Here is a 19,874-nt window from a genome sequence, read left to right as displayed (position 1 = left end):
CTTGCCAAAGAACACAAAATATTTCCTATAGTCTATTACCACTTATTAAGTTCTATGTAGCATAATAACATGGTGGTGCAGGGGCGGCATGGTGGTGTAGTGGTTAGCCTCACAGCAAGAAGGTCCAGGTTCGAGCCCCATGGCCGGCGAGGGCCTTTCTGTGTGGAGTTTGCATGTTCTCCCCGTGTCCGCGTGGGTTTCCTCCGGGTGCTCCGGTTTCCCCCACAGTCCAAAGACATGCAGGTTAGGTTAACTGATGACTTTAAATTGACCGTAGGTGTGAATGTGAGTGTGAATGGTTGTCTGTGTCTATGTGTCAGCCCTGTGATGACCTGGCAACTTGTCCAGGTTGTACCCCGCCTTTCGCCCGTAGTCAGCTGGGATAGGCTCCAGCTTGCCTGTGACCCTGTAGAACAGGATAAAGTGGCTAGAGATAATGAGATGAGATGAGATGGTGGTGCAGTGATTAGCACCGCCTCATTGCAAGAAGGTTCTGTGTTTGAGCCCAGCGGCCGACGGGGGCCTTTCTGTGTGGAGTTTGCATGTTCTCCCCATGTCTGTGTGGGTTTCCTTGGGGTGCTCCGGTTTCCCCCACAGTCCAAAGACATGCAGTTAGGTTAACTGGCTATTCTAAATTGCCCATAGGTATGAATATCTGAGCTGTTTTCTGTGGTCAGACATGAGTAGTATGGCCTTTGTGTGCCTTCGACTCAGCCATGTTGAGCTGCGCCCTTCGTAAAATAAAAAGAAAGAATGATCAGCCAATGTTATGTAAATAATAATGTTTTATTCTTTTGTAATGTAATAATTTATTGTTCTTAACAGAAAACAACAATACTGCATGGCTGATAAGTGATTACATCTGCTTCTAGAGCTGTTGCTTCATGGCCTCCCATGTTAAGCAATAATCCATGCACATTGCCCTGTGAACATTTCTGGCAAGCTTTCTAAAAATATAAAAGGAAAATAAACTATAAGGAATTGTGCGCCTCTTATTTGTATCTGTTCAATCTGAATTATTTATTCTTATTCTGTTACATCCCTAATACACAATATAAACACATCATGGGATGTTAACACAATGAACAAGAAGCATGTGAAAACAATAATCAGGAAAGAGTGGTCTGAGCAGAGCTGGAGCAGACATGAGGGAAACAGAAAATAAAACCATTGGTGTTCAAGAAAATGGTAGCCAATTTAAAATAAGCCACATGACTGAAAGCCTTCATCAAGATTCATGATGTATTTAAATTTCTTTTTCTGCCTAGTGAGAGAATTTCATTAAAAGCAGGATGTGTGAAATGGAGGATACAGTGCAATCACTGGTGTTGAATCACCTCAGAATGAAACCAAGTCTCCAATGAGCACTACAGGGGTTCATCCAGCTGTGGAGAATGTAGTGGGTGCCAGTGGTGTAGGTCTTTTGGGCTGTGAGGGAATGGTTCTGCCTCTTGCATCCTCAGATCCTGATGAATGATGATGCATATTTCACCACCCACAAAATCCTCAGTCACTTAGCCAGATTGATTGAGAATTGTGTGTTTGTGTTCCTATCATCACACATCACTCAGCGGTGAGACTTTCCGTCCATCACTTCTGAAAGTGTTTTGTCCCTTCAGTACAAATGAGGAGGAAAAAAAACAGAGGACAGAAAGACAGAGTAAAGTCATACTAAAGGATGGAGGAACAGAGACAAATGAGAGTGGAAAGGGAAACTTGCCAAGCAGAATTAATCACAATAAGAAATTAAGAGGAAAAAAAAGAGATCACACACTGCAATAAAGATAGGAGAAAGTAGACAGTGGAGAGGCGAAGTGTAATAATGGAAATCAGTAAGCAGTATCAAAGAGCCTGAGTACATTTGGGAAGGAATCTCATTCACCTTTCATACTACAGAGTTAGGACTACAGACGATGGCTTTAGGCTCATCTATATTTCATAAACCCAATCGCAGAAGGCCATTCAAGGAAGGGTTTTTTTTTCTCTGTATGTGCACTTTTTTCCTTGAGGTAAATATACAGATACACACTTTTTCCCTATTTATGTTGAGTTGGGCTATATTATTACTGTTAGTATTTTTAGCATTTCCTTTTTTTCTTGACTATTGCACACATCCTACTATGTGGTGTCATTAATCAACCAGATCTTCCACTGACAAATTTCACAGACATCTCTTTATTTTACAAACTTGGATTTTACATTACATTACATTAATGGCATTTAGCAAACACGCTTATCCAGAGCGACATACAACATACCTAGAGCAGCCTGGGGAGCAGTTAGAGTTAGGTGCCTTGTTCAAGAGCACTTCAGCCATTCCTGCTGGTCCAGGGAATCGAACCTTTTGGTCTAAAAAATGATTCTTCAGCCCAGTAAAAATTGCTCATAAAAAAGAGAAGATTTTACCTAAAATGCTGTTATCTGAACTTGACTCAATTGAAAGAATAAGTACAGCTCATTATTTTGTGTGTTAAGTGTCTTTAAGATTTTGCAGAAACATTGTCTATAATTTTTAGCAATATCTACGTTCAGGAGATTTGGGAACACTAAACTAAATATTTTGAGATCTTCTGACACCACACCATTAGACCATATTATGTCAACTTTGAAGCATTTGGACCATTTGCCATGACACCGAAAGGAAGAATTGCATAGGTAAAAGCACATCAGACTGTTAATTTTTATGTGTTTACAGTTATGAGGGTTTTTTGTTGGCTGGCTTGTTTCAAACAATTGACATGTAATGTTTTACGGGGTGTTTATCTATATCAAAAGGTGTTTTGACTGCAAGGCTGGCTTGGCAGGGAACATGAGGCAGCCTAGGCTAGCAAAGTGGAGCTAGCGCTGATAAATTAGCAAATCTAAGTGGGGTCAGTTTTTCAAATAATTAATTCAGTCTTTTAGTGGAGATGTTCTTAAATACGACCATGTTCGAACTTCTTGGGTTTTATTTGTTTATATCGTGAAGTCGGTCATTGATGTAAGTTGTGTGTTTTCGCTAATTAACAGTACCGTTGATCTAGTTTTCTGGACACGATTATTTGAAAGTTCTGTGATTATATAGTAATTAATTTATTTGTCATATAAGAAAATCTGTGTGCTATAGATTTTCACTGTGGCAGAAACAGCAATAATAGTAATAGTAGTTTTCATAGTGGTAATGTTTCACCAAGATGTTGCACATATTCAACTTAAAATATTAAGAAAGTCTACACTACTGTTCAAAAGTTTGGGGTCACTTTGAAATGTCCTTATTTTTTAAAGAAAAGCACTGTTCTTTTCAATGAAGATCACTTTAAACTAATCAGAAATACACTCTATACATTGCTAATGTGGTAAATGACTATTCTAGCTGCAAATGTCTGGTTTTTGGTGCAATATCTCCATAGGTGTATAGAGGCCCATTTCCAGCAACTCTCACTCCAGTGTTCTAATGGTACAATGTGTTTGCTCATTGCCTCAGAAGGCTAATGGATGATTAGAAAACCCTTGTACAATCATGTTAACATAGCTGAAAACAGTTTAGCTCTTTAGAGAAGCTATAAAACTGACCTTCCTTTGAGCAAATTGAGTTTCTGGAGCATCACATTTGTGGGGTCGATTAAATGCTCAAAATGGCCAGAAAATTGTCTTGACTATATTTTCTATTCATTTTACAACTTATGGTGGTAAATAAAAGTGTGACTTTTCATGGAAAACACAAAATTGTCTGGGTGACCCCAAACTTTTGAACGGTAGTGTAAATGAAACAGCTTAATTTTACTGGCTGGAGAATCCTACGTATATTTTTAAGTAAAGACGAAGTGAAATTCAGATTTTTTTTAGCAAAGTCAGTTTAATTTTATGTGTAAAAATTACCCGGAAACTTATGCATTTTCTACATAAAATTATGGATGCAAAAATGTTGCACTAATTTTTTAAATAAAATCAGCCCATCATTTTTTACAGTGTAAGCTGCTTCAAACTTTTACCAAAATGGATCTTACTCAACTGGGCTTGCTAACTGGACTACCTTATCTCTACATATAGTATGGAGCACCTGGTACTTAAACCCAAGCCCCTACATTGAAGTAAGTCACAGGCAGAGGGTAAGTTCAGTCAAAACTACAAACCGTATAAATATAAAAAATTACATATAATAGCCAGAGATTATCATAGACTATTAACAAGAAACAAATTTATTTGCATTTTTTATTTGTGCTACATGTTTTCTGTGGGGATAGGCATTGCTAAATTAGACATATCAATGTGTTGATAGTTTAACCTACTGTAAGGTAGGTGTGGCGCTTTTATGTTAATATGCATTGCTAAATGAATACAACACCCAATTTAAAAAAAAAAAGTTGGGACAGTAAAGCATTTATCACTTTATAATGTTGCCATTCCTTCTCACAACACTTAAAAGATGTTTAGGGACTGAAGACACCAAGTGATAAAGCATTTCAGGTGTTATTTTGTCCCATTCTTCCTGTAAACAGGTGTTAAGGTGTGCAACAGTACAGGGTCATCCTTGTCATATTTTTTGTTTCAAAATTTACCACACTTTCTCTATTGGGGACAGAGGGGACAGGCGCCCTCTTCTTCCACAGCCATGTCTTTGTAATGTGTACAGAATGTGGTTTTGCATTGTCTTGTTGAAATCTCCCTGGAAAAGTTGTCATCTTGAAGGCAGCATATGTTGCTCCAAAATCTCAATGTACTTTTCTAAATTAATACTGCCATCACAGAAGTGTAAGGTACCTTTATCAAGGTCACTGACACAACCCCACAACTTGTTGCTGGTAACGGTCTGGATGGTCCTTTTTGTCTTTGGTCTGGAACACATGGCATCCATTCCTTAAAAAAAAAAAGACCTGTAATACTGACTCATCTGACCACAATACACATTTCCACTGTGTGATGGTCCATCCCAGATGCCTCCAAGTCCAGAGAAGTCAATAGCACTTCTGGACACAGTTAACATAAGGCTTCCTTTTTGCACAATAAAGTTTTAACTAGCATTTGTAGATGTAACTCTGTATTGTAGTGCTTGATAATGGTTTGCCAAAGTAATCCTGAGCCCATGTGGTTATATCAGCGATAGATGAATGATGGTTCTTGTTGCAGTGCTGTCTGAGGGATCAGAGATCATGGGTGTTCTGTTTGGAATGTGGAATGTGTTGCAGGCCTGAAATGCAGGAATGGATGTATAGTAACAAATGAAACAAAGTTGACCAGACAAAATATGAAATATCTTGGGTTCATACTGTCTGCAATGAAATACAAGTCAACATAAATTTATAGATCACTGCTTTCTATTTTTATTTGCAATTTCCATAACAACTCAATGTCTTTTTTCTGATTTGGGGTTGTAATAAATTATAAGAACATTATCTAGAGCATCAAAATATTTAGGTCGATGATATGATACTGTAATTAAGCTATGGTTACTTGAAAGCTTACATCTACCCAACATTATTATACACTTATTCATTTCCAAATTTGCCTTTGAAAAGTTTTGTATGCCTACTATTACTGAAGCCATCGCTTACATAACTGTTTTTTTTTTTTTAAGCCAATGGCATTGTGTGAAACATTAGCTAACCTACTATGCCTAATGTAAAACAAATTAGCCTAACCCTCATCATGGCCAGAGTATGCATATATAACATGTTTCATACAATTGCCTTTACTCCAGACATATGTACCAAGTTACTGTTTTGAACATTTCTTACAGATAATGGTCTAACGATCATTGCTTTGTCTTACTGAATGGTATACTGCCTGCCAGTTCACACACAAGCCATCTACTGCAGTGCTGCTTCCAATGTACATAAATTCTAATTGCTGTCAGTGGAAGTGCAAGGGGCTGTGCTTATACCATCTCTCATAACTCATACACACAGCAGACACTAAATAACAAGTCTAAACTGAATTAAGCATCCACTCATCTCAGCGGAAAAATACTCAACCACTGATATTTTATCCAGTTGTATTTAGGTTCAAATTTTATTTGTAACTCTAAAACAAATTACCAAGGTCCAGACCACTGTGATTTTATTACTGGCTCCAGGCGTAAGTACAATTAGGAGATTTTAATATTCATGTTGATTATGACTAATTGTGTCAGAATGTCCTCCAGTACTGTGAAGATCAAGTTCCCCCACCCATACTAGAGATCACACTTTTGATATTGTGTGCTCATTAGGTACTACACTTCTTCTTAACCTTGGTGACAGTACTTCTTTTTGAATTGTCTATTCCCTCTCTCTTATTCAAAAACCTAACACACTGTAACATCACTTGGAGGGAAAAAGAAATTATTGCTTCAGCCTTAATGAGAATGCTTGAGCAGGTTCCAATCCTGGAGTCTTCAACTCCATCTCCAAAGTTCCTAGTCAGCCACTACAATAATATCATCTCTACTACCTTTAATCAACTTGCTCCTTTCAGAACATGTGCTGTGACCTTCACGCATCTGGCCCCTTGGTTCACTAGTACGCCATACTACACTGTATGAAAGCAGCTGGGTGCCAATTATAATGCCTCGGCAGGAAGACAGGCCTGACATTGCTTGCACTTGCCTATAAAGAGGGTGTTTCACAGTACAAGGAGGCACTTAAGAAAGCCAAGATGGAGTACTACTCCACGGTCATTAGCAATGACCACAGTAAGCATAGAACTCTTTTTTCGACTATGCTATAACCTGCTCACAGTTTTCCACTGACTCTTTTTCCAGTCTGCTGCATCCATCCATTTATCCATAACCACTTATCTTGTGCAGGGTCACGGGCAAGCTGAAGTCTATCCCAGCTGACTATGGGCGAGAGGTGGGGTACACCCTGGACAAGTCGCCAGATCATTGCAGGGCTAACACATAGAGACACACAACCATTCACACTCACACCTACGGTCAATTTAGAGCCACCAGTTAGCCTAACCTGCATGTCTTTGGACTGTGGGGGAAACCGGAGCACCCGGAGGAAACCCACACAGACACGGGGAGAACATGCAAACTCCGCACAGAAAGGCCCTCGTCGGCCACTGGGCTTGAACCCAGAACCTTCTTGCTGTGAGGCGAGAGTGCTAACCACTGCACCACCGTGCTGCCCATCTGCTGCATTTTCTTTTTAATGACAAAATAGAAAATAGCCATCTTCAGTTTCAGCAATATTCTATCTTTGCAAATGAGCCTGTCTCACTTCTCCACTTCTTTTAATGGGTCATTCCATACTTTTATACCTGGAGAGGAGATTTCTGTTGCAGGGCTGATGAAAGCATCAAGAGCTATTACCTTCTACCAAGAGTCCATGCCTAATCCTCTGGCAAAGGCATGTCATCCTTTATTATGCCCACTCATAACTAAAGCTGTGAATACTTCACTTATTTCTGCCTTTGTTCCCAAACACTTCAAACTAGCTGCAATCACTCCAGTTCTTAAAAAGTCAGGGCTTCAACAAACTGGTTGAGGAGTTTCAGTCTGGGTTTAGGTTAATCACAGTACTGAAACTGCCCAGAGTTATAAATGACACCTTTGTTCCATCTGACTGGTGTTTGCTCAACAAAGAGGTTCTTCTGTACCTGATGCTGCTTTGACAGAGTATGCCACACCATACTCTTACACTGACTGGAAAAATGGTTGGCCTTACTGACTCATATATACAGTATGTCATATCGTTACATTATTATGCTGATGATATGCAGCTTTACTACACTGACCTCATTCACAGACTGCCTTCTCCTGCACTGGATGACTGTCTGATTGACCTCAAGACCTTAATGAATGCTAATTTTCTGAGGCTAAATAGTAACAAATCTGAAGCCATAAGAAAATAAAGCACCACTCATCAACTATTTAAGAGTTATTCCACGAAATCGAGTCGTACATGAGCTGATAGCTGATGAGGCGCATAGCAGAGTTGGCGATAAGCCATGTACAATGAGACTGAGTGGAATAACTGTTTTATTATATCCACATTCACTGGATTTTGAGAAACAGAGCATTTTTATTTTTTGCTAATTCAAGAAATAAAAACTTTATACAAAACATCTGACAATCATTTCCGCTTAGAATGTAAACAAACCGGCGAAATGACAGTAGCAATTTTTGAAAAAAGCTATAATAATAATTTTTGAAAATTTTTTAAAAAGAAGGTATGTTCTTACCATCAAATTATTTTATTCCATATTTTGTTGCTTTTTTTGTATTTTTGGGGTTTTGTTTTCGAGTAGAGTTTTTATTTCATCCTCGCTTGGTTCAGTGACATCTCATCTCATTATCTCTAGCCGCTTTATCCTGTTCTACAGGGTCGCAGGCAAGCTGGAGCCTATCCCAGCTGACTACGGGCGAAAGGCGGGGTACACCCTGGACAAGTCACCAGGTCATCACAGGGCTGACACATAGACACAGACAACCATTCACACTTACGGTCAATTTAGAATCACCATTTAGCCTAACCTGCAGGTCTTTGGACTGTGGGGTAAACCGGAGCACCCGGAGGAAACCCACGCGGACACGGGGAGAACATGCAAACTCCACACAGAAAAGCCCTTGCCGGCCACGGGGCTCGAACCCGGACCTTCTTGCTGTGAGGCGACAGCGCTAACCACTTCACCACCTTGCCACCCGGTTCAGTAACATGCTCCACCATTTCGTTTTTCTCTACTCATGATATATGAGCTGATATCCTAGTAGTAGAGTAGCCAATCAGAGCTCATGAGTGCTCATATCCAGTGACTGTGGATAGAATAATCCTGGTTATATTACATGTACTGTACCTTGGCTCAGGTTGGTGTCATGTTAGTCCTCATATGGTCATATAATTGACACATTAAAAACCTTATCAAGACAGGTTTCTTTCACCTTATGAACATTGCCAGGTTTTCCCTCTTCCCATAATCCATCTTTCAGCAAAGATGCTTATCCATGCCTTTGTTAATTCCAGGTTCGATTACTGGAACGCTATTGTATTGTAACAAGTTGCAGTATGTGCAGAACTCATCTGCTAGGGTTCTTACCAACACCAGATCATGGAAACATATTACTCACACACACAAAAGGTTACAGTGGCCCACTGTTTGCTTCTATATACAGTATAAAATACTTCTTCTCGTCCCTGCATGGTCTATCCCACAGCTAATTATTTGGCCTCTTTCTTCCCTACTCTCCAATACAAAACTCTCAGATCTTCTGACACTCACATGCTCACTGTCCCTTCATATCGACTTCAGCACTGTAAGAGATAGGCTTTTTGTGTGGAACTCATTTCCTCTCCATCTCCATGCCATTCCCCATTTGAAAACGTTTCCTTGGTTTTGCCAGTGATTCATTTGCATTATGTCTTATTGTGCCCTCTAGTTTTATATAAAACATACATTTATCTTTATTTTCTCTGTCTTTTTTATTCTTCCTCTTTTTCTTTAATCTTACATTTAATTTAGACTTAAAATTAAATAATGAACAACCTTTAGAGCCTCAGAGCTAGTAATGGTAATGCTGAGAGTTGGAATCCCAGGACTGCCAGAGAGCCAAAACTGACCCACTGAACAACACCCTTAATATTTAACTGCTTGTATAGTATCATCTCTCACTTGTAAGTCATTTTGCATGAAATGATCCAATTAGCATTTAATGCCTCCTTAGTTTTGATTGTGTAATTAGACTGGTATTTAATGCTGTCTTTGAATTAAAGACCATTAAATGATAAACCTACATATGAAACACTGTTTCCCCATGCTTTATCCCTTAGATAAGTACAATAAATTAATATAAGTAGAGAGTCACTGTTTATAATGAATAAAAGAAAAACATTTGCAGTGTAAAAGAAAGCCCATTTAGTATTAAAAAAAAAATAGGTATTTTTAAAAATAGCTTCATGGGGAATGTCCTCTGAGCTGTTAATCCATGCTTGTTCATGGGAAATGTATGAACCTTGTTGGTGACAGAGAAATATTTGGTAATAATCTGTACAATAACCTGTGTTGCAGTTTCATCTCCGTTTGAGTGAATTTTAATCAAGTGGTATTATAGCAATTTAAAATACAGCATATGATTTAAAACCCAAGTCCAATGTTCAACTAAACAGGTACAAATATGTCCCATATTAGGTACATATGATGTACCTATGGAGGAAAATACAATCTGCAGATAGTGGAATTGTTGAAAAAAACAACTGAGTGGCACAAGGGAACATGGCAGAAGAGCTAAATCCCAAATTATTCAGTTCAATTCAAAATTGTACTGTGATGTGTACAAAGTACAATGAAATTCTTACTTGAATGCTTCTCCACATACCAGATAATTACTAGTGCATCTCAAACAATTAGAATATTGTGAAAAAGTTCATTTTTTCATAATTTAATTCAAAAAGGTAAACTTTCATATATTCTATATTCATTACACAGAAAGTTAAATATTTCAAGCCTTTTTTGTTTGTTTGTTTTAATTTTGATGATTATGGCTTATAGCTCATGGAAATCAGAAATCCAGTTTCTCAAATTATTATAATATTTCCCAAGATCAATCAAAAAGGATTTAAAATACAGAAATGTCCAACTTCTGAAAAATATGTTAATTTATACAGTCAATACTTGGTTGAGACTCCTTTACTACGAATTACTGCATCAATGAGGCGTGGCATTGAGACGATCAGCCTGTGGCACTGCTAGGGTGTTACTGAAGCCCAGGCTGCTTTGATAGCAGCCTTCAGCTCATTTGTATTTTTGGATCAAGTGTTTCTCACTTGATGGGGTTCTTTATGGGGTTCAGGTCAGGCAAGTTGGCTGGCCAATCAAGCACAGTAATATTATAGTTAGCAAAGCATTTTGTAGTAGTTTTGGCACTGTGTGCAGGTGCTAAGTCCTGCTGGAAAAGGAAATCTGCATCTCCATAAAGCTTGTCAGGAGTTGGAAGCATGAAGTGCTCTAAAATCTCCTGGTCGATGGCTGTGTTGACTTTGGAGTTGATAAAACACAGTGGACCAACACCAGCAGATGACATGGCACCCCAAATCATCACAGACTGCGGAAACTTCACACTGGACTTCAAACACCTTGGATTCTGTGCCTTTCCATTCTTCCTCCAGACTCTAGGACCTTAATTTCCAAATGGAATGTAAAATTTATTTTCTTCTGAAAAGAGGACTTTAGACCACTGAGCAACAGTCCAGTTCTTTCTCTCCTTAGTCCAGAACTGGAGAGAAAGTTCTTCTGACATTGTCTCTGGTTCAGGAGTGGTTTAATATTAGGAATGCAACAGTTGTAGCCCCTTTCCTGAAGACATCTGTGCATGGTGGGTCTTGATGCACTGACACCAGCCTCAGTCCACTTCTTGTGAAGCTCTCAAATCGACTTTTCTTGACAATCCTCTCAAGGCTGCAGTCATCCCTGTTGCTTGTGCACCTTTTACAGCCAGCCTTTTCAGAAATGATCTTCTGTGGCCTACCCTCCTTGTGGAGAGTGTCAACGATCATCTTCTGGACAACTATTAAGTCAGTAGTCTTCCATGATTGTGGTTGTGTGTACTGAACTACACCAAGAGATACACTGTATTTATACTGTTGTACTCAAACTTGAAGTGAAATATTCTAATATTTTGAGATTTTTTTTGTGCTGTAGGCTATAAATATCAAAATTAAAATAGAAAAATGCTTGAAACATTTTAGTTTACATTTAATGAGTCTTGAATACATTACATTTTCACTTTCTTAAATAACTGATGGAAAATATTGAACTTATTCATGATATTCTAATTGTCTGAGATGCACTAGTAGTGTCAGAGTAGTACAACATTACAATGAATAAATACCAAGTACAAAATACTAAATACTATAAGACAGCTTACAATGTCTAACATAACAATTAACACAACAATTAACATTTAACATGAAGTAATGAAGTGTTATGACTGCACCAATCTAATCAAATTAGTAATTAACAATGCAGAGTAATGAGCATGAAGAGGATCAGTACAAAGGATAACTTGCAAATGACAGTGTGAAGTTTAGTATTAATATTACACATTAGTATGTGTTGAACAGTCTGAGAGCATTGGGGTAGAAGCTCTCCCTGAACCTTGTTGTGTGTGTGGATAGTTCTGAACCATTTACTAGAGGGTAGAAAGGGGGGAAAAAGCCAGTGCAGGGTGACAAGGGTCTTCCATGATGCACTTTGCTTTTCTGAGGCAGCACATGGTGTAAATGTTCTGGATTGCTGGGAGCCTTATGCCGATGAGCCTTTGAGCTGTTTTTATAACCTTTTGAAGGGCTTCCTTGTCCTGTGTTGTAAAGCTGCCATACAAGTAAGTAATACCCTGTGAAGATGGACTCCACAGCAAGCACACCTCTAGAAACTGGTGAGGACTGTAGTGGAAATCCAGGCTTTCCTCAGATGCCTGAGGAAGTGAAGGCATCTGTTGGCCTTTTTAATGGCAGTTGCTGTGTGCACTGTCCACTTGAGGTTATCACTGAGGGTGACCCCAAAGAATCTCAAACTGCTGACCCCCTCTACAGCATCCCCACAGATGTAGATACGGCTATGAACTTCATCCTGTTTCCTGAAGTCAGTGACCAGCTCTTTAGTTCTACTAACATTAAGATACAGGTTGGAAGACACCACTCTGCCAGGAGCTTCACCTCCTCTCTGTAAGCCAGCTCATTATTGTTGGTGATCAGACCCACAATGGTGGTGTTGTCAGCAAACTTTGTGCTGGTACTGGTGCTGTATCTGGCCACACAGTCATATGTGAATAAGGAGTATAGCAGCGATATCAGAACACTGCCCTGTGGAATGCTGGTGTTGAGGATCAGGGTGGAGAGGGTGTTTCTGCCAATTTGTACATGTTTGGGACTGTTGGTGAGGAAATCCAGGGTCCAGTTGCACAATGTGGCACCGAGTCCCAGATCTAGCAGTTTTTGGATCAGTTTGGATGGGATGACTGTGTTAAATGCAGAGTTGTAATCCATTTTATTTAACAAGTCTACATTTGTGAAACAATCTCCAGTACTAGTAAACTGCCTGGATCAGAGTCTTACATCAAAGCACCTTGCTGCAATCTTGTGCTCATAACTGTCAAACTGACTGCTGTCTGAAACAATAGGGCTTTAGGTCTAATTATGTATACTGTTAGGAATAGGAAGAGGTGGAAAATGAAAGTTTTACATGGATTTTTATTTCATTCCTGATAACATCCTGCTTTTAAAAGTGTATTTGAATATTATGCTCATTCACACGCCCTCTCTCTCTCTCTGTTGAAAATACTATCTACGTAATGAGTCTTTGAAGATGATATTTGTAGCAATAAGGACAGTGAATAGTATTTGTTCTCGTATGAGATTTGAGCCAAGTATGATTGGAAAGTGGGTTTGCAGTGTTACATCAAATGCATAATAGTAGAAGGAGGTGAAGAAAGCAATGCAGAGAATTGCTGCTTATATTTTCATGGTGTAGCACAAATCCACTGGTCAAGGTGATCCCATCAGATGAGTCAGGAGAAGCCAGTGACAGCCTCATTTGTCTGTCTTTAAATTCTACACAATCAGAATTCATGTGTGTGTGTGTGTGTGTGTGTGTGTGTGTTGAAAATACTATCTACGTAATGAGTCTTTGAAGATGATATTTGTAGCAATAAGGACAGTGAATAGTATTTATTCTCGGATGAGATTTGAGCCAAGTATGATTGGAAAGTGGGTTTGCAGTGTTACATCAAATGCATAATAGTAGAAGGAGGTGAAGAAAGCAATTCAGAGAATTGCTGCTTATATTTTCATGGTGTAGCACAGACCCACTGGTCAAGGTGATCCCATCAGATGAGTCAGGAGAAGCCAGTGACAGCCTCATTTGTCGGTCTTTAAATTCTACACAGTCAGACTCCATGTGTGTGTGTGTGTGTGTGTGTGTGTGTGTATGCGTGCGCATGGTACCCCGTGATGGATTGGTGCCTCAAGATCCACCCTGACTCGACCCAGGAAAATTAATGACTAACGATGAATAAATGAAATGTATTACCAGTGGTATTTATTACCAGTGATCCAGCAGTGTAAATATCTAACTTTGTATAAGCATGCCTTGGTAAGTCCAGTGCCAAAAGTAAGCAATCCTGTTGACATTAACAATGGTTTTAGACAAATTTCTGTGTTGCCACAAATTGCAAAAGTGTTGGAAAGGTTCCAGCTTAATTTGAATAATGATGACCTTAAAATTACGAATAAATCAACATGCCTTTATTCAAGATAGATAAACTGTTATGGCTCTTGCCTGTGTCACACAGGACTGGTATAATGCTACAGACTTTGGCAGTAAGACAGAAGGTGTGCATACTGTATTTGTGGATTCTTGTAAAGCATTTGATTTAGTCGATCATGCCATCTTGTTGACCAAGCTTACCGTCATGGGAGTTAGTAGAAGGTTCTTGAAATGGACTCAGAGCTTTTTATCAGGAAAAACACTGCAGGTAAAGCTACATGGAACATTGTCTAAATTAGCTCAAGTAATTGCTGGTGTTTCACAAGGCGGAGTTATATCTCCTACACTCTTCAATGTTTATTATATTAATGACATTGAAGAAGTCATTCCGAGTGACCTGCTTACAACTTGCAAATACACCGATGACTGCATGCAATACCAGATAGTACCTTTAAATTCAGAGAGTCAAATGCAGGATGTCATGTGTTATTTGGAATCTTGGACTGTGAGTAACAAAATGAACTCAATGCCAAGAAAACAAGATGACGGAGTCATCTATATCCCCCGCCCTATATACCAACTATATACCAAGTTTCAAAATATTATTTGTCACATTTTTCAAGTTCTGCTGCAGGAAACCAACCCTACCTCTTTACAATGACCTCAGCAGCCCATGGCATAAGCCCACTGGACCTTTGGTCCAGGTGAGCTAAAAATTAAAATTTCTCACATTTCTTAGTATCAAAAGACACATATACATTACTTAATCAACACATATACCAACTTTCAAGACCATACCACTCATAGTTTAAGTTCTGCTCCGGAAACAAAACCTACCCCTAAGACTTACCTGAGAGACTAAGTCTGAAATTGTTTCCATGGAAACATGAAAAATTAAAATTTCTCAAATTTCTTATTATGAAAAGGCACATCTACATCACCTTATTAATATGTATACCAAGTTTCAAATCCGTATCATGAATAGTTTTGGATATATGCTCCGGAAACAAACATTGCTCTTAGAAACTAAGTCAAAATCATTTTTTATGTAAAATTTGAAAAATACTTTTTTTCAAAAATCAAAAATAGCAAAAGGCACCAATTCACATGTTGCTTGATATGCATACAAAGTTTCATGAAGATGTCTTCAGGAGTTTTAAAGATATGGCCCAGAAACGAAAGTGTGACCGGACGGAGAGACGGACGGACGGAACCTGTTTCTATATCCCCCGCCAAATTTTGGATGGGGGATAACAAAAGGAGATGTGGATTTCTTTCAAAAAAGACTAACAACTCCCCACCTCCTTTACATATCAACAATGTGGAGCTTGAAAGAGTCACCGAGTTCAAGCTGCTTGAAGTTGTAGTACAGGATGACTTAAAGTGGAACTCTCACATATCAAGTATCATCAGTAAAGCTAACAAACAATGTTTATTATGTGAGAGCATGTAGGAAAGTTGGTCTTCTTATTGAGGTTGGCCTGACTACCTACATAACAAAGATCTGGCCCTTGCTAGAATATGCCAGTCCCATTCGGGGTGGTTGGCCTGAGTATCCCTCTGTGGAGCTACAAAGAGTGCAAGACTGCTGTCTGAGGATCCTTGGAATTCCAAAGGACACCCTGGAAGCACTGGCCCAAAGAAGAGACACTATGACTAAGAATGAACTAAAGCATATGATGGAGAGTAACAACTTTAACCACTTATTTCAACAATCTGAGCCCGTACACAACTACAGCCTAAGGAATAGGAAAAGTAATCAAGCACTGCTATCCAGAACTAACAGACATCAGCAATTATTCATCTTTGAGACTGTTGCTGTAGGGGTTATCTATTCTATTCTATTTTTAAACATTCACTATCATCTCATTATCTCTAGCCGCTTTATCCTTCTACAGGGTCGCGGGCAAGCTGGAGCCTATCCCAGCCGACTACGGGCGAAAGGCGGGGTACACCCTGGACAAGTCGCCAGGTCATCACAGGGCTGACACATAGACACAGACAACCATTCACACTCACATTCACACCTACGCTCAATTTAGAGTCACCAGTTAACCTAATCTGCATGTCTTTGGACTGTGGGGGAAACCGGAGCACCCGGAGGAAACCCACACGGACACGGGGAGAACATGCAAACTCCGCACAGAAAGGCCCTCACCGGCCACGGGGCTCAAACCCGGACCTTCTTGCTGTGAGGTGACCGCGCTAACCACTACACCACCGTGCCGCCCTATATATATAAGAACTATAGTAATTTATTGATCTTTTGTTTTATTTTAAATGTAAAAGACATTGTATTTTTTTCACAATAGTGTCTTAATAAGGATTTTTTTTTTATTGCAGTCATACACTCTATCATCGAATCATCTCATCTCATCTCATTATCTCTAGCCGCTTTATCCTTCTACAGGGTCGCAGGCAAGCTGGAGCCTATCCCAACTGACTACGGGTGAAAGGCGGGGTACACCCTGGACAAGTCACCAGGTCATCACAGGGCTGACACATAGACACAGACAACCATTCACACTCACACCTACGGTCAATTTAGAGTCACCAGTTAAACTAACCTGCATGTCTTTGGACTGTGGGGGAAACCAGAGCACCCGGAGGAAACCCACGCAGACACAGGGAGAACATGCAAACTCCACACAGAAAGGCCCTCGCCGGCCCCGGGGCTCGAACCCAGGACCTTCTTGCTGTGAGGCGACAGCGCTAACCACTACACCACCGTGCCGCCTCATCGAATCATAAGTAAATAAAATAAATATACAAAGACCTATAGGATAATTGTGAAGTCGGTTGCAAAATAGAATAAATATGCAGTCCAGGCTAATACATTTAAAATAACAAAAAAGTAAATTGTATAATAATGTAGTCAAATATTCACTGAAAATGTTTTGCTTAAGAACATTCAATTAAAGTGATTCTACATTCATTATGTCTCTCCAGGTGATCTCGCACAGATTTAGAACCGAATCGATAAAACTGTTAGTGCTGGAGTGTTACGTTGTTAGTCATTTTAACACAAAACAAGATAGATTAAAAGGATTAAAGGAATGAAGTTCAATGAGAGATTTAAGGCAAAAGAGGTTTAACACATTAACCTCATTCTGTAGCTGTTGTAGGCACTGCATGTATCCAGGCGTTACTCTTGCTTCACACATAATGAGAGCCCATATTCACATCAAGTTGAAATCAGTGATTTACAAGGTGAAAGTATATCTTGATTGCTTTTAAATGATTGCAAGCATGATATCTTGACGTCTTCGACACTTAATCTTTTTTTTTTTTCTGTTGCCAGGACAAAACAGCAAGGATGTATCTAATTACTGCCTCAAATTATTCATGACCCAGCTGTTACAATTATTTAAATTTAAAGTATAACACATATAGCAGTGCTACTATTATACAGGCTCACCAGGATTTGCAGTATAAGATGGCTAGAGTGTCAATCAACAGAAAGGAAGGAAGGAACTCACTATGTAGGAAAAATTTCAAATGTTCATGTTCTCTGTGATCAGAGCTGACAATCTCTGGTTTAGATAATAACATAAATTAGTCTTTAATGAAGGGAGAGAAATAGTTGGCATGCATATAAAAGATTTTTTCGCTTTTATTAACTGCCAATACCGTGAAGACAAGTTTGGCTGCTGTTTTCTTTTTTCCTTAGTTCTACTACAACATTTAAGTGCTTGTTTCAGTCCAGTAAAATACTTTTCTGGGTCAGATAGCCCTAAAATACCAAATATCCTTGAATACCAGGATTACAGAGACTCTGAACTCTACAGGGAGAGGGCTTAAAGAAGAAGAAGCCTTTATTTGTCACATGCACACTCAAGCACAGTGAAATTCATCCTCTGCATTTAACCTATCTGAAGCAGTGAACACATGCACACACAAGTGAGCACACACACATACCCAGAGCAGTGGGCAGCCATACTACAGCACCCGGGGAGCAGTTAGGGGTTAGGTACCTTGCTCAAGGGCACTTCAGCCCAGGCTGCCCCATGTTAACCTAACTGCATGTCTTTGGACTGTGGGGGAAACCCGAGCACCCAGAGGAAACCCACGCAGACACGGGGAGAACATGCAAACTCCACACAAAAAGGCCCCCGTCGGCCACTGGGCTCGAACCCAGAACCTTCTTGCTGTGAGGTGACAGTGCTAACCACTACACCACCATGCCACCCTTAAACATTCTCAGAAAAGATAGACCTAGCTAAAAAACACCTTTGTGAAAAATACCTTGTACAATACACACATTAGAAGCCCTTTGTGTCCTGCAAATATCTCTACATAGATTTCAAATGCACAAAAGGCAAAGAGAAAAGCACAGACGCAGAGACAACAGCTATCTGTGCCATCTTGGAACCAACAGAGGCAAAATAAGGGTCTTCATGATGGTAAATTAGTCAATTTAAAAATTAAAAAGATCCAAATGCACATAAAGGGGGAGAACTTATTGGCATAAATTAGATGCTCTCAGGAAACACCAGGTGGGCTGGAGACCTATCGTTTTCTCCCAGATGCCTGCCAGATGACACTTTGAATTCAAGATTCAATGCAAATCATGCATCAAGCAAAGGTGCATGAAGCAGAAGATCAGCAAGGGCTGATGAAATGAAAATGAAAAGCATAAGTGTAAGTGGGGGACTTGGAAGTGAGGATAATTACAAGTATGGCAGTTTCTGCAAGTCAGAACAGCATGCTCAAGTGGCTCTCTCCAGTCACACTTGACCACCGATCAGGAATGTTTGGTTTTCCAATATACCTGGAAGAAAAGATACAGCAAGTTTTGCTGTTGTATCAGAAAATCCAGCCACAGCTTCCTTTTCTGTGGCAAAAGGCATATGTCAAATATCTGGAAAATACCAAATATACTGGAATACTGGCATGACAGAAAAAATTCCTGTAAAGGGATAGGAATTGTTCTAAGATATTATGGTCACACAGTATAAAGGCCAATTTATGCTGACAACCCAGTCCTCGCAGACGGTGTCGCAGACAGTGTCTGCGTAGCCCCCCCACCTTCGCAGACGCTCTGCGCGCACCTCCCAAAAATTGTGACCACCGCAGAAGCCTCGCAGACAGCGCCGCAGACAAGAGGGCTCTGATTGGTCCACTCTACCCGCTGTACACGCACTTCCGCTTCCCTACTTTCCCGGTTTTTGTTTTCACGACCGGCATTTTTAAAAACACGAGCGAAGATGGAGCAGCATGAAGAGCGGTTGATTGAGGAAGTGAGGAAGTACGTACATCTATACGACTCCAGTTCTAGTCATTATAAAAAAAAAAAAAGTTCTAGTCATTATAAGTAACCGGAGGATAAACACTCCACTAACCACACCCACCAACTACTCCTAGCGACTTCGCGCACGCCTATTCCCCCGCTCAATAATAAATTACAACTGTCTGCGAAAAGCTATCTGTGAAAGCCTTGTCGCAAGAGCATGCAGAGGCCTTAAGAAACCATAACAGCAGTGGCAAACCGTGGGACTTCAGCTCAGCCAAAACATAGCTAGACACATGAAAAAGCAACAAGGCAAAGGAATTTGCAAGGGATTAGTGGCAGGCTGCCAGGTCACTCTGTTGTGTGTAGTTGTCGATGTTGATTTTAAAAGTAACTAAGTAAATTACATAGGGAAATGAATACTTAAGTCTGCGTGAAAAATACTGTGGTGATCATGCATGGAAGAAGAGTCTGGAGATAGAAA

Source organism: Neoarius graeffei, chromosome 19 (assembly GCF_027579695.1).
Source record: "Neoarius graeffei isolate fNeoGra1 chromosome 19, fNeoGra1.pri, whole genome shotgun sequence".
NCBI classification, from domain to species: domain Eukaryota; kingdom Metazoa; phylum Chordata; class Actinopteri; order Siluriformes; family Ariidae; genus Neoarius; species Neoarius graeffei.
The sequence above is the reverse complement of the archived record's forward strand: the minus strand, read 5'-3'. Positions refer to the sequence as shown.